Source organism: Oryctolagus cuniculus, chromosome 2 (assembly GCF_051225735.1).
Source record: "Oryctolagus cuniculus isolate XC-2025 breed Fujian yellow rabbit chromosome 2, ASM5122573v1, whole genome shotgun sequence".
NCBI lineage: Eukaryota > Metazoa > Chordata > Mammalia > Lagomorpha > Leporidae > Oryctolagus > Oryctolagus cuniculus.
Window position 1 is genome coordinate 104,705,428 of NC_142868.1, and position 17,073 is coordinate 104,722,500.

Below are 17,073 nucleotides of genomic sequence, written 5' to 3' on the forward strand. Positions count from 1 at the left end.
TTCAAACTCAAAGTTAGGATGACAATGGCAACGTGACGTCTTTGTGAATAAAGTCTTGCAAAGACAAAGAAGCGCTCAGCAGTGTAAGGAAGGAGTTCTGGGGACAGCAGAGTGTAGCCAAAGTCCTTGATAAATCAGGCTTTCAAGGTGGGCCAGTGTATGGGGAACAGGCAGCAGACTCCCAGGGCCACAGGCAGCACAGGCAGCCAAGTGGCTCCTACATTTCTGTCCAGTTCTAACACGCGGTGTCTATAAGCTGGAAAAATACACAGTCACAGGTTCAGTAAAAACGGGACGGAACTCTGGCCTGATGGTTTGCAAGTTGTTGCAGAAGCTAGTTTAGCAGGCTTAGTACAACACTAGTGACGTCTGCCAGGTGCCTTCTCTGCCCCAGCTGTTCCTGGACCCTCACAAATACACCCCAGGGAAAGTGCTCACCTCCAAGTCTTCCCCGGGCTCCTTTCTTAGGAGAAAAGCAGATGGGACGCATCCGCACGGGTCTGCACAGGGCTCTCTAGTGCGGTCCCAAAGCACTAATGCAAATACAAGCTTTTCTTCTTTTCATTCTTACTCAATTTGTTCAAAAGAAAGAGAAACATGTTCCCATCCACTGGTTCACTCCCCAAATGCCGTCAATGGCCAGGCGGGACTACAACCAGATCCAAGCGCCAGATCTAGAACCAGATCCAGGAGCCCGAACTCAATCCGGGGATGTGACAGGCACCGAATTCCATCACGAGTTACCTTCCAGGAGGTGCATTAGCAGGGAGCTGGAACTGGGAGCAGAGGCAGGGTTCCGCCCCAGGCATTCGAACGTGGGATATGAGTATCTTGACTACTAGGCCAAACCCTCACTCCCTGCGCACTCTTTTAATTCACTCGTGGGCAGGGCAGGGCAGGGCATCTGTGTGCTTTAGCAGCTGTTGGAAATGTTAAACACCAACGAATTTCTACATGAAGGCCTGCATACATTTTTTTCTCAAAACTGAGCTTGCACGGCGTGGCCCAGCAGGTGGTGAAGAACAGACACCCTGAAGCCTCGCTCCCTGGGTAGGGTCTGAGTGCTGTGTGACCTCACAAAGTCCCTGGGCCTCTCTGAGTCTCCGTGTCCTCCTCTGACGGCCGTCTCTCCAGATGCGCCATCAGCACTGTATGAGCTCATCTGTGCCAATGCTAAAAAGAAAGTCTCATTTGCAGCTAGCACGCCACTTATCTTCATTTCTGCAGGGCAAAGCAGAAGTGTTGGTAATGACATTTTCAAACAGCAGGAAAATCACTGAAGGAGCATTTCAAGGACGCTGAGACGGGGCCAGCCCTCTTGTGAAGCTAGAATCACCCTGGGGATGTAAAACACAGGCTGCGACCCTGGTCAATCACCAAACAGGCCTCTCAGAGGCGGCGGGGGGAGGGAAGCTGCCCAGAGAACGCTAAGGCATGTGCTCAGGGCAGTCTGGGCCAGGCCACTGCTGGACACACGCCGGCAGGGAGCCAGCGCGAGCCGGGGCTGGGGAGAAGGAGCAACAAAGCAGCAGGCGGTGCCCACACTGAAGGGTGCATGGCCCCTCCAGGGACACAGGGACACCCTGAAACGGCAGCACTTGGTGGCCCCATGTCTCCACCAAGGTACGGGGGAAAAATCACCAAATTAGCAAGGTGCCCAGTTAAGCCCCTCGAATCAGCAGGAAACCAGGTTGCACTGTGTTTGTCTAAAATCCCCCCACTCAACGCCCCAGAAGGTGTCTTGCCCCACCCCGCCCCACGGGGCCACCACCCAGCGAATTAAGGACAAGCAGGAGTGGCCCCCGCTGCCCTGTTCCAGGCTGCAGCCCGGCCTCTCTGCCATGCCCGGCTCGGTGAGGTCTGCCCCCAACACTTTCACTACTCAGGTAAATACCATGTCTTATTAGGTTTATTCTGTTCATTTGCCTCTTCAGGTCAAGGATTTTTTTTTTAAAGATTTATTTATTTATTTATTTGAAGGCACAGTCACAGAGACAGAGAGAGAGGTCTTCCATCTGCTGGTTCACTCCCCAGACGGCCACAACTGCTGGAGCTGCACTGATCCAAAGCCAGGAGCCAGGAGCTTTTTCTGAGTCTCCCACACGGGTGCAGGGACTCAAGGACTTGGGCCATCTTCCACTGCTCTCCCAGGCCACAGCAGAGAGCTGGATCAGAAGTGGAGCAGCCAGGACTCGAACCAGCGCCCATAGGGGATGCTGCATTGCAGGCAGCAGCTTTACCTGCTAAGCCACAGCACCGCCGGCCCCCCCACCCCAGGTCAAGAATGTAAGATGAGTTTTTATCTAGGTTCCCAAAGAAAACACAGGCGTCTTCACTCTTCTCGATGCCCTTACAGCAGAATCTTTCATTATTTTAAAAACATGGCCACTCACTGAGTTTCTCTCACATGGGGTTTTACTCACACGGACTGAGAAGGAACCATTTACCTGGTAACACGTCCCTGCCAAATTCGTCTTCCACCTGGGCAATATTTGGGAGAATCAGCACCCTTCAAATTTCAGCAGGAGAGAAAGGCTGGCAGTCAGGGAAATCACAGCAGATGCAGTGCAAACCCCCAGCGGGTCAGCGCATCTCACCATCCCGAGGCGGGACTCGGGACGAGGACATGCACAAACGGGAAGTGGGCCCCCTATCAATCAGGTTCCTTGGAGCTACAACACGGTATACCCACAGGCACCCACGATTCTTCTCATATTTTCCAAATGGAAGTAAATGGCGAACTTACAGATTTTCTGACTCTGCTGTAGGACAAGGCCATTGCCGCCTGGGGACCGCCTCAGTGACAATCATCAACTCTGCTCTTTTTCCTGGACAGCCCAACTGCCTCCCCGGGCTTGGCAAATGCCTTCTTGAACAGGACACAGCTCCCGCAAGCCTCTGCAGTACAGACTGGGCAGGAAATCCTGGGAGGAAGCTGCTTCCACACAGCAGCAGCAAGGGGCCTGCCCGTGGGGGCAGGGGCTGGAGGGGACCTGCTCACTCTCCAGGGATGCTCCTGGGGCACACACACCCAGGGGCGGGCAGAAGCGAGCAGATAACCTAGGAAGGAGTGTCCTGACGCCGAGCAGCAGTTTAGCTTAGTTTAGTCCTGCCAGGACTCAGAACACAGCCTTTAGCTAGGGCGGGTTGGGGACCAGCGCTCCCCCTAGGCACCTGTCGCTGGGCACAGCCCAGTTCCACCTGCTTTCACTGTCTGAAAACCCACCTTTCTGTGTCTCACTCAACTAACTGGGAGATCCCCGGCCTCTGTGCCATCGATGTCTGCTCTGACCAACAGGGATCTGAATGTGCTCATTTGCAGTTCAGGCCGGGGTGGGGGGTTGGGGGAGAAAGTTTAAAATTAGTTTAACCCATCCCAAAACTCCCCGAACTTCCAGAGGGGAGGGAAGTGGAATTCAGACCACCCTGGAAAGAGATGTCACCGTCAGCAGTAGCTGGAAGCCAGAGACGGTGCATGAAGGCTCAGGAAACCGTCAACCACATGGGCGCCAGCACCACACTCTGCACAGTGATCCGCTGGACAGCACCCAGGCCAGACCGCACACCCTGCCGCTTAACCCAAGGACTGTGCGTCCGTTATACCAAAGAGAAGGGGCTCCCCCCCCCGGTGCGTGTGGGGGCTCAGCTCTGGGATTCCAGAGCCTGCATTCCTCGTCACAGTGTGTCACGGTGGCACCCATGGGACAGCACAGGGCCTGGTGGGGCTTTGGGTGGGAAATCTAACCTCTGCAGCCTTTCTGCACCCAAATGCAAAGGATCTGAGTGATTTCTGCCCCGCAGAGCAGCCATAAGGGTCAGGCACTGCATGGGGAGCGGGGGACTACACCAGTGCACGGGCGTCTTCACAGCCTGCACATTGGCAGTTTGGAGTGAGCAGACGGGTAGGATAGAAGGAAATGCACTTTTCGGTTTCTTTCTTTATGTAAGTTGAGACTGGGTTGTGAAGAGCTGGCAAAGTCGACAAACTGACTTGGAAATACGTGTCACAACGGTCACGTGTGAGGATGATGTCTTAGCCTTTTCTGTCGCTATAACTGAATGCCACAGCGTGGGAGATTCAACAGAAGGCAGATCTATTGAGCTCACGGATCTGGAGGCTGGAGCGTCCACTGCACGGCGCCGGTGTCAGCTCAGCACCGGGCAGGGCTTCAGGGTGCACTGTAGCACGCCACAGCATCATAGCGTGAGACGAGTAAGGTGCCAACTCAGGCCTCTCCTTCCACTTCCCACGTAGCCGCTACCGCCAATACAGGGGCTCCTGCCTCTGGACCCGATCTAACCCTAATCACCTCCCAGAGGCCTCGCCACCAGGCATCATTAGCATATAACTTTAGGGACCGGTCCCAATACATGAAACTGGAGGATCCATCCAAGCCACAGCAGACAGTGTGCTCTGACACCTGCTAGGAGACCCCCAAAAGCAATTCTGTGGTGGCACAAACGTTCATGTCAAAAATGTTCTGAAATTACTCATTTTACGAAATGCGAGATTCAAATGCTGTAATGAATATAATCTTATGTTTTAACACTCGCAATGAAACAAACTAGGCATCAGAAGCAGACACCCCTAGAAATGCAGATATCTAATTTGATGTAGCAATTTTTTTCATCTTCATATAGGAAAAGTGGGAATCACTTAAGAGAATCAGTTTATAGTCAGAGATAAAGCAGACGATAGATATCAAGGACATGGCCACACCAGCCTGGCCTCAAAGTTCCAGAATCTAACTGGGGCCAGGGCTGGTCCACTCATTCTCCCTCTCATCACCGGCCCATCCAACAACTATTTCTCATGCAAACTGACTGTGTGAGATGACAACATTGTGTGGACATCTTAGGTGTGTCTTCCTGCCTGAACAGGTTAGGAGTTCACCTGTTTTTGTTGTTGCTGCTGCTGTTGTTTGTCCCTTTGATTATTCAAGCTTGGAGCATATAAAAGTTTATCACCCAGGGAAATTTTTCAAGTCCCTGAGCAAGAGGTACACGTGCTGAGCTGGGCTGCGGTCACTGTCCTGTACAGCCATGATAACATGACTGCAGGAAGACTTAAAAGGAAAACCAGAGACAGCGAGAACTTAATTCCACCAGGATGGGAGAACAATGCAGAGTGGTAGGAGTGAGAGCAGAGACTGAAAGAAACACAGCACGAAGGCTGAGGGCCCTGGGCGAGGATGGAGATCCCACACCTGTTCCCCCAGCTGCAGGAAAAGAGGAAGTGGCAGAGAGTGGCCTGGAGGGGGGCCCTGCAGGCTGGGTGCGGACTGCGGATTTCCTGCGCTCAGCAACAGTGTCTCTGGAGGTCCGTAAGCCAGAGGGGAAGGCGAAAGAGCAACTTCCAATGAAGAGAAATGTGGAGAAGAGGAGAAGGGAAATGCCGGTCTTTTGTGCTGTTGGGGTGTGTGTGTGTGTGTGTGTGTGTGTGTGTGTGACTCTTCACACACAACTGCACACAGCTAAAGGCCACATGGCAGTCTGGACTGGATCCTGGAGCAGCAAAGGGGCCCGAGCAGAAATAGTCTGTAATTTAGTTAACAGCAGGCAGCGATGTTAACTGCTCAGGTCTGACACATGTACCATGGTGATAGCACTAGGGCCGATGGGGGAATGGGTACAGGGGAATGCTCTGTGATATTTTTCCAACCTTTCCATAAATCCAAAGCTATTCCAAAACAACAGCTTTATTTGAAAATAAAAAATCTAACAGGCCAGTCTGATACTGCATACCATGAGCTGCAAGGGCCCGTGGCTCCATCTCTCCCTCCCAGCTATCTCAGCCTGCCATGCCGACTCAGCTCACCAGCCCATCCCAGGACTTTGTCAAGAAGAGAAAAACAGGGAGGTAAGTCCAATTAGAAATTTATCCACCCGAGAAACCTGCTCCGAGTACACACAACACACGAGGGGAACCCACTGACATGTCCCACTGTAGCGCCCTCAACATGGCCCCGCCCCTTCCAACCCAGCTTTGCCTGAACTCTGGGGTCCATGTGACTGCACCGTCAGCTGACTGGGCCAGGGACAAAGTCACCTGACCCCAGAAGAGCCCATTCATTGGCTGACTAATGGCCACACCTGCTTTGAAATCATTCCCTAGGCCAATCAGATTGGCCCTCTGGGGAACTCGGATGAGGACACAAGGCAAGGGATCATCCATTGACATACTCTGCCAAAGCGGGCAAGGTGGCGGTGCTGGAGCAGGGAGAAGAGAGGCTGAGAGCAGAAGAGAAACACAAGCCCAGGCAGGGAGCAGAGGACGGTCGGTCAGGGGCAGGACAACAGGAGCAGGAAGCTGACAGCTGGCACAGGGTCCACGTGACAAGGAGGCCAGAGAAAACCCAGATGTCCTTCCCAAGACAGTGCCTGGGTCCCGTGCAGGGGAAACCTTCCAACAAGCTCCCACCACGTGAGAGAATTCGAATTTGCAACCGAAAGAGCCTTTACAAAACACCTTTGGGCCGGAGTGCTCCAGGCTCTGGCTGCTTTAACAGCCTGACTCCTTTCCTGGGGGTGTTTTTTATTCCTCCTGCAGGGAACACAGCTAGGGGAAGACACAGCAGGGTGCAGTCACCAACAGGGCCTTGGGCAGGCAGAGCTCTCAGCCCCTCCCCGCCCCCTGGCCTCTGGGGCTCTGCTTCTGCGTCCTGGAACAGGAGAAGCCTGGACTTGCTCCCAGCAGCCCCCAAAGTCTACAGACCGCCTTTCTTTACGATCTCCTCTTACTCCTTGGCCATCATCCCCAGAATGAGAAGATAAAAAGGGCTGCCTGTCAGAACAGGAAGTGGGGACTAATTCTGATTGTCTCAGTTTCCACACAGCTGCGAGATATATATTTCCCGGTCAGACACACAGAACATCCTACTGCTTCCTCCCAGCTGTCTCGGCATCTCACAGCCCCTTCTGAAGCTCGGTCACAGCATGTGAATCCCAGTGTGTGCAGACTCTTTTTCTGGTTCCAAAAAAAAAAAAAATACACACACAGTACTGTTAGAATCTAAAAGAAAAAAGATTCTTTCCTCCTAAACCTGCACACACACACACACACAACTTCAGTATCTCACACTGGAGACGTGGTCCCTAACCACTTTCTCAGGAGGCTTCCATGAAGTCATTATTTAACTCACTTATTAATTCAGTGAATATGGACACAGTCCTTTGACTGTAACACAATTATTTTGCTCATTAAACATTTTGTGCTGCCAGGGACACCTATGGAATCTAATAAGCAGTTTCCAGAACTACATATCATGCCAATTAAAAATGTTAATTAGACTACGTGAGCAGTGCAAGAAACTTAACACAGTCTGTGCAGTGGCAGGGGTGGGAGGAGGTAGACTGGACCCATGCATCCGCCGACAGCCCTGCCTCACTCCCACTCCGGGACTCTACAAATTGGAATAGACGGTGCCAACTTTTTTTTTTTTAAAGATTTATTTATTTATTTGAGAGGCAGAGTTACAGGGAGAGGGGGAGACACAGAGAGAGAGAGAGGTCTTCCATCTGCTGATTCACTCCCCAAATGGCCGCAGCTGAGCCAATCTGAAGCCAGGAGCCAGGAGCTTCCTGGGGGTCTCCCACGCAGGTGCAGGGGCCCAAGGAGTTGGGCTATCTTCTACTGCTTTCCCAGGCCATAGCAGAGAGCTGGATTGGAAGAGGAGCAGCCGGGACGAGAACCAGCGCCCACATGGGATGCTGGCGCTGCAGGCGGAGGTTAACGCACTACGTCGCAGCACCAGTCCCAAGGGCACCCATTCAAAAGTTCTAGAAACTATAGCAATGGAGAAGGTTAAAATCTGACAACTATGTTCCAGCGAAGCTACAGGAAATGGCTTTGCAAAGTCCGAAACACACATGGAAGGAGTCTGCCTGGTAGGGTCGTGCTGGTGTCTTTCCCCACCCAGGGAAAGCAAACCTGCAGCAGAGCAGCGCACACCGGCCGGACCCAGTTAAGATCAAGTGTTTCTGGGTGTCACAGCACCTTACACCTTGCAGAGGAAGCCCGACTCGAGCAATCAGGAGAGATGTCCGTCTTTAGGTCTTCTCGTTGTCCTATTATGTCAGCTGAGTCTGAAGACAAGAAAGCCAACCAAATGGGACCCCTCTGCTAGGAACTTGCAGTTCTGAAGTGAGGATCCACCTGGAGGCAGGAGCATGCGTTAAACACACACACACTCCTGCTTACTCTTGATTTAGCAGCGAAAGTCCACCTCAAGGGAAGGGAATGGACTAAACAGACCTGCACGCCATCAGGCAGAGAGCCAGAATAAACCCGAATCGCCCTAACAGACCTGACACGCCTCACCTCTGAAACACGCAGGGGATCAAGCTGAAGGGGACCCAGTCACTTTCCTCCGGTGTATCTGCCCGGAGCTCTAGGAAGACTTTCTCCATCCCTGTACCACACAAGCAGGGTCTCCACGTGGTCAGACAGCCATCACCGCCATCACCTACAGACAAAAACAGGCCATGCACACGGTGTCCCTTCTACTGGGGGAATCTACTCCACTGCTCTTCGTCTGCCTTCCCTCAAAGCACCTCCATCAGGCCCCTGCTGAAATAACCTTTTGTTTAATTGGCTTCCTCCTCGGTGCCCCTTTCTAGTTCATGGACCGCCACAAATCGCCACGTCTGCTCTCCCCCCTGCTAATTGCACGCTAGTTCTCATCCTGAGTTCTCAGTATTTGGTGCCAGGCAAAGAGCCAACCCCAAGACACGCAGGCTGAGTGAGGGAGCTGCTGCAGGCTGCGAACCACTCGGGCCCCGTGTGCAGGTGGGGGCCTCCCATGAATATGAGGCACTGAAGATGATCTGGCCTCTTGTCTGCTTGCCTCTGATTTGCTTCCATGGTTGCAACCAGATAAATAAAGTATGACCAGAAAAGTTTCAAAGACTCCTGGGTGGTAGGAGTGGGAATTGGCATTTATCCAATAGATAATTAAGATACAAAACTAAAAGCCCTGTTTTACAAAAACAGTACTACTGGCATTACAGATAAAGCTGGTAGATGAGTTGTGTCAGGCTTCCGACTGTGCCTCTATGAACCCTGTAGATCATGCTGCTTCAAACTACTCCAGGTTTATGTCCACTTTACCTGGAAAACGACCTTAGGCAAGGAAACCCAAAGGGTGCCGTTTTACTGATCTTTGGACATCTTCAAAAACAAAATCTCTGCTCAGATCTAACTATAAGGATCACCAAAGCAATAGCATAAGATTTGGAATTCGCTGGGCATGCAGCCGGGCACAGTCACAGGACCAGCCCTGTAAGGGGAGCTTCAGCTCATCCCTTGGGTAAACGAACAAGTGTATGTACAAACCACCTGTGCCATCATTATGCTTCCTGGTTAAACAACTGCCAAGATGCTGGACTCACTCTTGAGGTGCCTAATTTGGGCAGCATTTGCCTTCCAGTAAGCTCCCATTCTGTGTCTCCACCCAGAGACTTCACCAAGATAAAAGCCATGCAAAAGCTCACAGTGCCCAAAGGAGAAGGCGTGAAATGCAAGTGGGCGGTGATGCAACAGGGCAGCACCATGGCCCAAGGCACTGGCTGACCTCACGACTCACTCTGGAAAGCACGGACCCGATTCCCGGTCCAGACTGTGAGCAGGCGCCAGGCTTCCACAGGATATACCCTGCAGGGCCACCACGGGCGTGCATTGCTTTGTGCCATCTCCAAATAAAGTCAAGGCCCAGATATCTGCAAGGATTGGCTCCAAGACTTCCCATGGATACCAACACCTGAGGATGCCCAAGTCCCTTACACAGCACGGTGTCTGCATAACACCCAAGGAAATGTGCGTGCTATGTAAATACTTGTTACATCGTAAAGTTTAGCGAATAATGACAAGAAAAAAGTCAGTACACGCTCAACAGCGTGGTCCATTTTTGGTGTGTGATTAGCTGAATCTGCGGATGCAGAACCCACAGACCCAGAGCACCGACTGCATTTTAAACATGGGTTTTGGTCGCCAGACTCAAATAAAAGCTATTCAAGGAAGCCTGAACATAATTGGACAATATATTATTTGGAAAGAGGTCTAAACCACTCTCTAAATACACCATTTTTAGACAACTGGAAGGAACGTCCCCATTAGATGACGTCAGTGTCGGAGGAGCCCAAACAAAAGACAACCCAAAGTCTGTCGAGAGAGGCAGAGAGAAGATGCCCACCCACTGCACCTGCTGGTACTACAGGACGCCTCTTCACATCTGCCCTCCACACGGCGGGACAAAGCTCCCCACGCTTCCTCCCAGCTGCCACCTCAATGCAGGCCCCGTCTGGGAAAGAGCACTGTCTTCCAGATTCACTGCATTTATTAATCATTCCTCTGCCTATTCCTAATCAAACAAGCGAGGAGGCTCCTGTGGTCTCCACGTGAACACTGCCGTCACTCAAGGGAATTGCAGCCTCCCTGTGATGGGTCCCAAGGCCAAGGCCTGGATCCCAGGACCACCTGCTGCCCTGGCTGGGCCTCCCCACAGCAGCACGAACCTGGCCCACAGCCTGGCCTCTGAGCTCAGGCTCCACCCACACCCCAGCGACGCGGTGCGAATTCTTGCTACCGACTGCAAGGAGACATTGGGAAGGAAAAGGTGACAGGACTAGAGGTAGCCAGCGCTCTCAGCAGTACGTGGGACACGTCCCCACATGCTTGTTCTTTCCCCGGCTCTGGCCCAAACGAGGCAATCTGATCTCCCTCTCTGACAGGTCTCCCTGTCACAGGTAACTCCATCTCCATCTCACTCCTGGAGGAGCGAAAGACGCCCAGTGCCCACTTCAGAGACTCCACAGTGTCCAGAAGCCTCTGAGGGCAGCTTCTGCCCTACGGCACCACCCTGCTGTGCCAAGAGCACCTAGAAATACGTGGGGAGGGGCCAGCGCTGGGCGGATCCGGTAAAGCCACTGCCGGCAGTGCCGGCATCCCATATGGACACCAGTTCAAGTCCCGGTTGCTCCTCTTCTGATCCAGCTCTCTGCTGTGGCCTAGGAAAGCAGCGGAAGATGGCCCAAGTGCTTGAGCCCCTGCACCCACGTGGGAGACCCAAAGGAATCCTGGCTCCTGGCTTCGGATTGGCACAGCTCCAGCCACCGCGGTCAATTGGGGAGTGAACCAGTGGATGGAAGACCTTTCTCTCTCTCTCTGCCTCTCCCTCTGTGTGTAACTCTGACTTTCAAACAAATAAATAAATCTTTTTTTAAAAAAAATACACATGAGGAGGCGGCAGGAGCTGCCCAGTAGAGTGTACAGCCTCACTGGCCGCTGCTGTTACCAGTCGCACTGCGCAGGGCCCGCGGCCGGAAGCAGAGGTCTGCTCTACAGGGCTAGGCAGTGTCCTGTGAAAGATTCCGCAGTCCTCGTGAGAATGTTCCATGGGAAGCAGCACAGTGCAAGAGCCGAACCTGAATATCCCAGGATGACAGTGGTTCCCAGCCCTACTGTGAAGCCTTCGGTCAGGGCCTAACCTGAGATCAGAGCAAAATGCACCTGGGACCAAGGCGCGTGCAGCTGCCTCGGGTTCTCCAAAGAGCAACTCCTTCCCACACGAGGTCCTGTCACAGGCCTTCAGTGACATCCACCAGCTGAAGACTATTTTTTAAATATTTTATTTATTTATTTATTTGCGGCAGAGCTAGAGAGGTTGGGGCTGATTAAATACATCACTGGGGTGGTCAGGTAAAGCTAACGGGGGATTCACCTTATCTGGGATAACACAGTTGGGAGGGTGGGAGGGAGGAAGATGACACAACTGCAGGGTGTTCTGCCCTCATAACACCAACAGGATAGCAGTCTGCTCTCCCAAAAAAGCATCGGCAATGTTTCGCAGTTCTTTCACGGCCACAGGAGACGAAGGGCACCACAGAGAGGGGGAAGGACAATGGAGCGGGTTCTGTCTGACGGGCTCGCTCACACTGAATCCCAGAGCCCCAGCACAGGGACCCTGGACAAGCGGCTGCATCCCACAGACACGTCTGAACTGGCGTGACCGGAACTGCCTGCTGGCCCTCAGCAGGCCTTCCAGACAGCTTGGGGCCACTTCCTAGAACTGCGGAATGGGGGCTGGTGCTGTGGCACAATGGGTTAAAGTCACCGCTTGCAGTACCGGCAGCCCATGTAGGTGCTGGTTCAAGTCCCGGCTGCTCCTCTTCCGATCCAGCTCTCTGCTGTGACCTGGGAAAGCAGTAGAAGATGACCCAAGTGCTTGGGCCCCTGTCCCCACGTGGGAGACCCAGAAGAAGCTCCTGGATCCTGGCTTTGGATCAGCGCAGCTTTGGCCGTTGCAGCCATCTGGGGAGTGAACCAGCGGATGGAAGACCTCTCTCTCTCTCTCTCCCTCTCTATAATTCTGTCTTTCAAATAAATAAAATAAATCTTAAAAAGAGGAAAAAAAAAGGGTGCATCCTTACAAGACACGGACAGAATGTCTTCACCCCGAGAAGAGGGTGCCAGCCCCCGCCTCTGCTCCCCTTCCTGAGTGAGGACAGAGCCCGCCCCGTGAGCCTCTGGAAGGCGTTACCCAGCGTGATCACTCTCCCAAAGGCCCAGACTGAACACGCCTGAGAGCTGCGGGAAATGTCTCAGAGGCAGCTCCGCACAGAACCCGGCTGCGAGAAGGAAACGGCCCTGCGGGACCGGGGCTCTCACACACTTTGCTGTCACGCCACGGGCACACGTGTCCTCCCGGGCAGTCCCCGTGAGCCTGAGAGCCCGTGTCCCTGGGAAAGAGACAGGCAGGCAGCAAGGCATGGTGCAGGGGGATATAGCTCTCAGTGGGGAGAGCAGTTCCAGTCACTACACACCTGATTCTCTCCCAGCACGCACTGTGACCAGGAGCAAATCGCACGACTGTGTATGAAGATGTCTAAGGCTTTGAATTCTTTTTTTTAAAGACTTACTTATTTATTTGAAAGTCAGAGTTACACAGATAGAGAAGGAGAGGCAGAGAGAGAGAGGGAGAGGTTTTCCACCTGCTAGTTCACTCCCCAATTGGCCGCAACGGCCGGAGCTGCACCAATCCGAAGCCAAGAGCCAGGAGCTTCTTCCAGGTCTCCCACGCGGGTGCAGGGACCCAAACACTTGGGCCATCCTCCACTGCTTTGCCAGGGCATAGCAGAGAGCTGGATCGGAAGAAGAGCAGCCGGGACTTGAACCAGCGCCCATATGGGATGCTGGCACTGCAGGCAGTGGCTTAACCTGCTACACCACAGTGCCAGCACCAGGCTTTGCATTCTTACCAGACTAGACACAAGACACAGATAGGACACTGCCCCACAGGGATCTTGGCAAAGGTCAGGGCGAGTGTGTACTACCACAGTGCTACCCATGGATGTCAAAACTTTTGGCACAAACATAAACTTCTCTTCTTATTTCATTCTCCACAAAGTTTTTGGAGCCCGTGTGTGCATGTTCAAAACTGGTCTGAGCTGCTCAACTCTGTGGCTTACTCAGAGAAAGAAAGTCAAACAGCAAGTCGACTCCACAAAACCAGGACTCCCATGAACCAAACCAGGACTCAGACCACCACCCCCGCTCAACCCCCTGGGCTCCTGACAGGGCAGCTCTGGCACACTCCGCACAGAGGTGCCCCCCCACCCCTACCCCCGCCAGGCTCAGTGCTCTTGGGAAGCACATGTGTTCGTCTGTGTGCCTCTGAGCACCCAGCGCCAGGCGCCACCATGCAGGCAAGGGCTCTGTAGCTCATCAGTCCCCTGGGAACTGAACAGGGTGACCCGAGAGCACCATCTGAGGGGAAGAACGCACTTCCTCTGATTCCCTGGAAATCCCAGCCTGGGCAACTGTCAGCTTCCTCAGGGACTGGCTGGCTGCACCACATGAAGCCCAGTGCCTGGCACACAGTTGGTGCCCAACACGTGTGTGTTTAATGGATAGAAGACTGCTGCAGACTTGGAACCGGATGGGCCCTAAGACAACAGCACCCACACATCTGCCGGTAAGGAAGTCAGAGCCAGCGGTGGGACAGGTGCACATAACACTGTGACACTCAGATGCCTTACATCCTAAGGAGACTCGTAAACACATGTGAACTGCAGTTTCTGGAAAACGTTTCTGGCCCGAATGCCATGGTTATCAAAACTGACACAGCTGCGGGCTCTGGGAAGACAAAGGAGCACAGGACAAGATGCTTCCTTCATTATCAGCTAACAGCAAGGTCCTTCCTTAAAGAAATCCACATACTTTTGCAGCTTAAATAAAAAGCTGCACAAAGGCAGGCTATATTCAAATATATTGCCCGTCTCCACTAAAGGTACGCAGAGCATTCTACTCGCCAAAGTTATGGTGGTTTGTTTAGCACAAGCTGAAGATAATTCTGTGTCTTCAAGTGGGGACCCCTTTTCTGGGGTGGGAAACGGGCAGCCCACATGTCCTGTAAGAACCAAGAAATCATTTGGTCTGGCCCTGTCAAGGCAAACAAAGGCAGAACTCAAAGTTCAGTAACTCCAAACCAGGCTATTTTTAGGTTGATAATCTGTATGGCCCACAAACGATGCTGTAAATTCTCAGGTGCCAGTGCTGTGGTGTAGCAGGTAAAGCCTCTGCTTACGACACCAGATTCCCATACTGGCGCTGGTTCAAGTCCCAGCTGCTCCCCTTCCCATCCAGAAGCAGAGAATGGCCCAAGGGCTTGGGTCCCTGCACCCATGTGGGAGACCCAGATGAAGCTCCTGACTCCTGGCTTCAGCCTGGCCCAGCCCTGGCCATTGTGGCCACCTGGGGAGTGAATCAGCAGATGGAAGATCTGTGTGTGTGTGTGTATGTGTGTGTGTGTGTGTGTGTAACTCTGACTTTCAAATAAATAAATAAGTCTTCATAAATAAATAAATATCCACATGACCCTGGGCAGAAAAAAGGTTCCCCTTAGAGGATGCAGAAAACAGATCACGAGAGAAATGGGCGTGCAGCAGAGGCAAAACACTCCCTGCAGCCTCCTCTCCTACCACAGAGCAGCCTGTCCACCTCCAGGGGCTGGCTGAGCTCCTCTCCATCATGCCCGCATTGCCACCATCGCAGCACAGAGCAAGGGCACCTTTCCAGGATGTTTTGCGTGCCTCACAAAACCAATGTATGGCACCACTTTCTCAGCCAAAAGCAGCACGTCTCCCTCCCCATAAGTCCAAGAACACGCCAAGTGAGCGCAGATTCTTGGAGACAGCCCAGCACGGTTTGTCCCAGAGCTGGCGTTTTAACTGCAAAGAAAGTCAAACTAGGAATCATTTGATTGTGCATTTGCAGAGACCCTGGGTCCTATAGTGAACTAATCTATTAGCAAGGCTGCTCCATAGAAAACACTGGCTCCTCCGAGGGCTGCCGCAGCGGTAGCTCCTGGTGCCACCCCTCAGCCCTCGGTGACAAGGGAGAGTCCTAGCAGGCAAATATATCATGGGCCGCCTCTTCCCTGGGCCGCACACCACAGGTGGCAGTTCCAAGGCTGCTGAGTCCTTAGAAGGTAAGGAATCTGGATCTGGCTGGGGCATCCTGGAGACAGCGACAGAGCGCCCAAGGGCACACAGCGGCACCGTCATCTGTGTCCAAAGACCACTTTCACTGCGAAAGTGGAAAACACAGTTGCCCCCCGGGGAAGACAGACACACACGGTCTGGTGAAGAAGGTCGTAAGAAAGGCTTACGATGCCAGGAGGCTCCACAACAAACGCAAGGGACAGGGGCTTGCTTCTGAGCCCTGCGGTTTGCAGTCCAAGTGGCTGCCCATCCCTGGCTGGACAGCACAACACCCAGCGTCACAGGACCCAGACTCGGCTCTCCTCATCAGCACTTGAGGCTCAAATGAGGCCAAAGCCCTCCCAGGCGGCCAGACCCAACCTGCACCACACTGACAGCTTTATTCATCAATTTCAGACTGAACGCGGAGGTCTGGAAATGATTCTGTCTCTCGGAGGCTGACCAGGGGAAATGTAAAGGTGAGATGGGATTTTCCAGAGCAGAGTACGTGTCTCCCCAGGCCCATCTCCCAGCCCTGGGAACAGCACCCAGCCATCAACCAAGGGCCCAAGAGGAGCCGTTCCTCTGACATCGCTCGCCTGCCTGCAGGAGGCAGCCTGTTCATCCTGCCCCACTCCTCCCTCCTTCCCCACAGGGAGCATGAGATACACAACCGACACCACATGCACAGCACAGGGGTCTACTTATAAGTTTCCAAATGGGTGGTATCTTCAGTGATTTGGTTTTGTTAAAGACTTACTTATTATTTATTTGAAAGAGTTACAGAGAGGGGAACGGTGGCGGGGAGGGGAGACTCTTTTACCCTCTGATTCACTCCCCAAGCAGCCACAACAGCCAGGCCAAAGCCGGAAGCCAGGAACTTCTTCCAGGTCTCCCACGGGGCTGGAAGCCCAAGCACTCCGGCCCTCTTCCATTGCTTCTCCCAGACCATAAGCAGGGAGCTGGATCAGAAGTGGAGCAGCCGGGACACGAACCAGCGCCCACCCAAGTTGCTAATGTCTCAGGCGCTGACTTCAGCCACTACGCCACAATGCCAGCCCCCACTGATTCGTTGTAAAAGCCACATCTAAACAGCGGGACTTAGAGTTGGGCCTCAGAGAATTGCGATGACCAGGATAAACATGGATTTGGAACACCACTACCACCTCGGCCAGATCACGCTGACGGCATGAGCAATGTGACAGTCTGAGACCCTCGTGAGCCTGTCTGCATGCACCTGGACCAACTGTCCCAGGGCACCCTCCCCCCAGCCACCGCCACCTGAGGCATCAGACCCCAGCACAGTCCACACCCCAGATGTCAGCAGGAGACAGAGTCAGGGGACCCCTCTCCTTTCTCTCAAGAGCCTGTCTCCCAAGCCCAGGAACTGAACAGGTGTTGGCAAGGCTCTCGCAGTCACCCTGTTTCCCCACTCACCTCACTCCTCACTGCTGCACCCCAGACGAGAGCAGCACTGCACTGAGATTGCCCACGGCAGAGGCAGCACCCGTGAGAACAACATCACCTCTGCACAGTCAGACTCGCCAGCAGAGGGACGACGGGTAGGTTAGATCTCTCCAGAAGGCTCCCAACTGG

At 53.3% G+C, this 17,073-nt stretch overlaps 1 protein-coding gene across 1 annotated transcript in view; it reads right to left on the reverse strand.

Moving 5' to 3' along the window:
- SH3RF3 (SH3 domain containing ring finger 3) overlaps positions 1–17,073 on the reverse strand; it is a 330,082-nt gene that overhangs the window by 270,251 nt on the left and 42,758 nt on the right. The window lies entirely within an intron of this gene.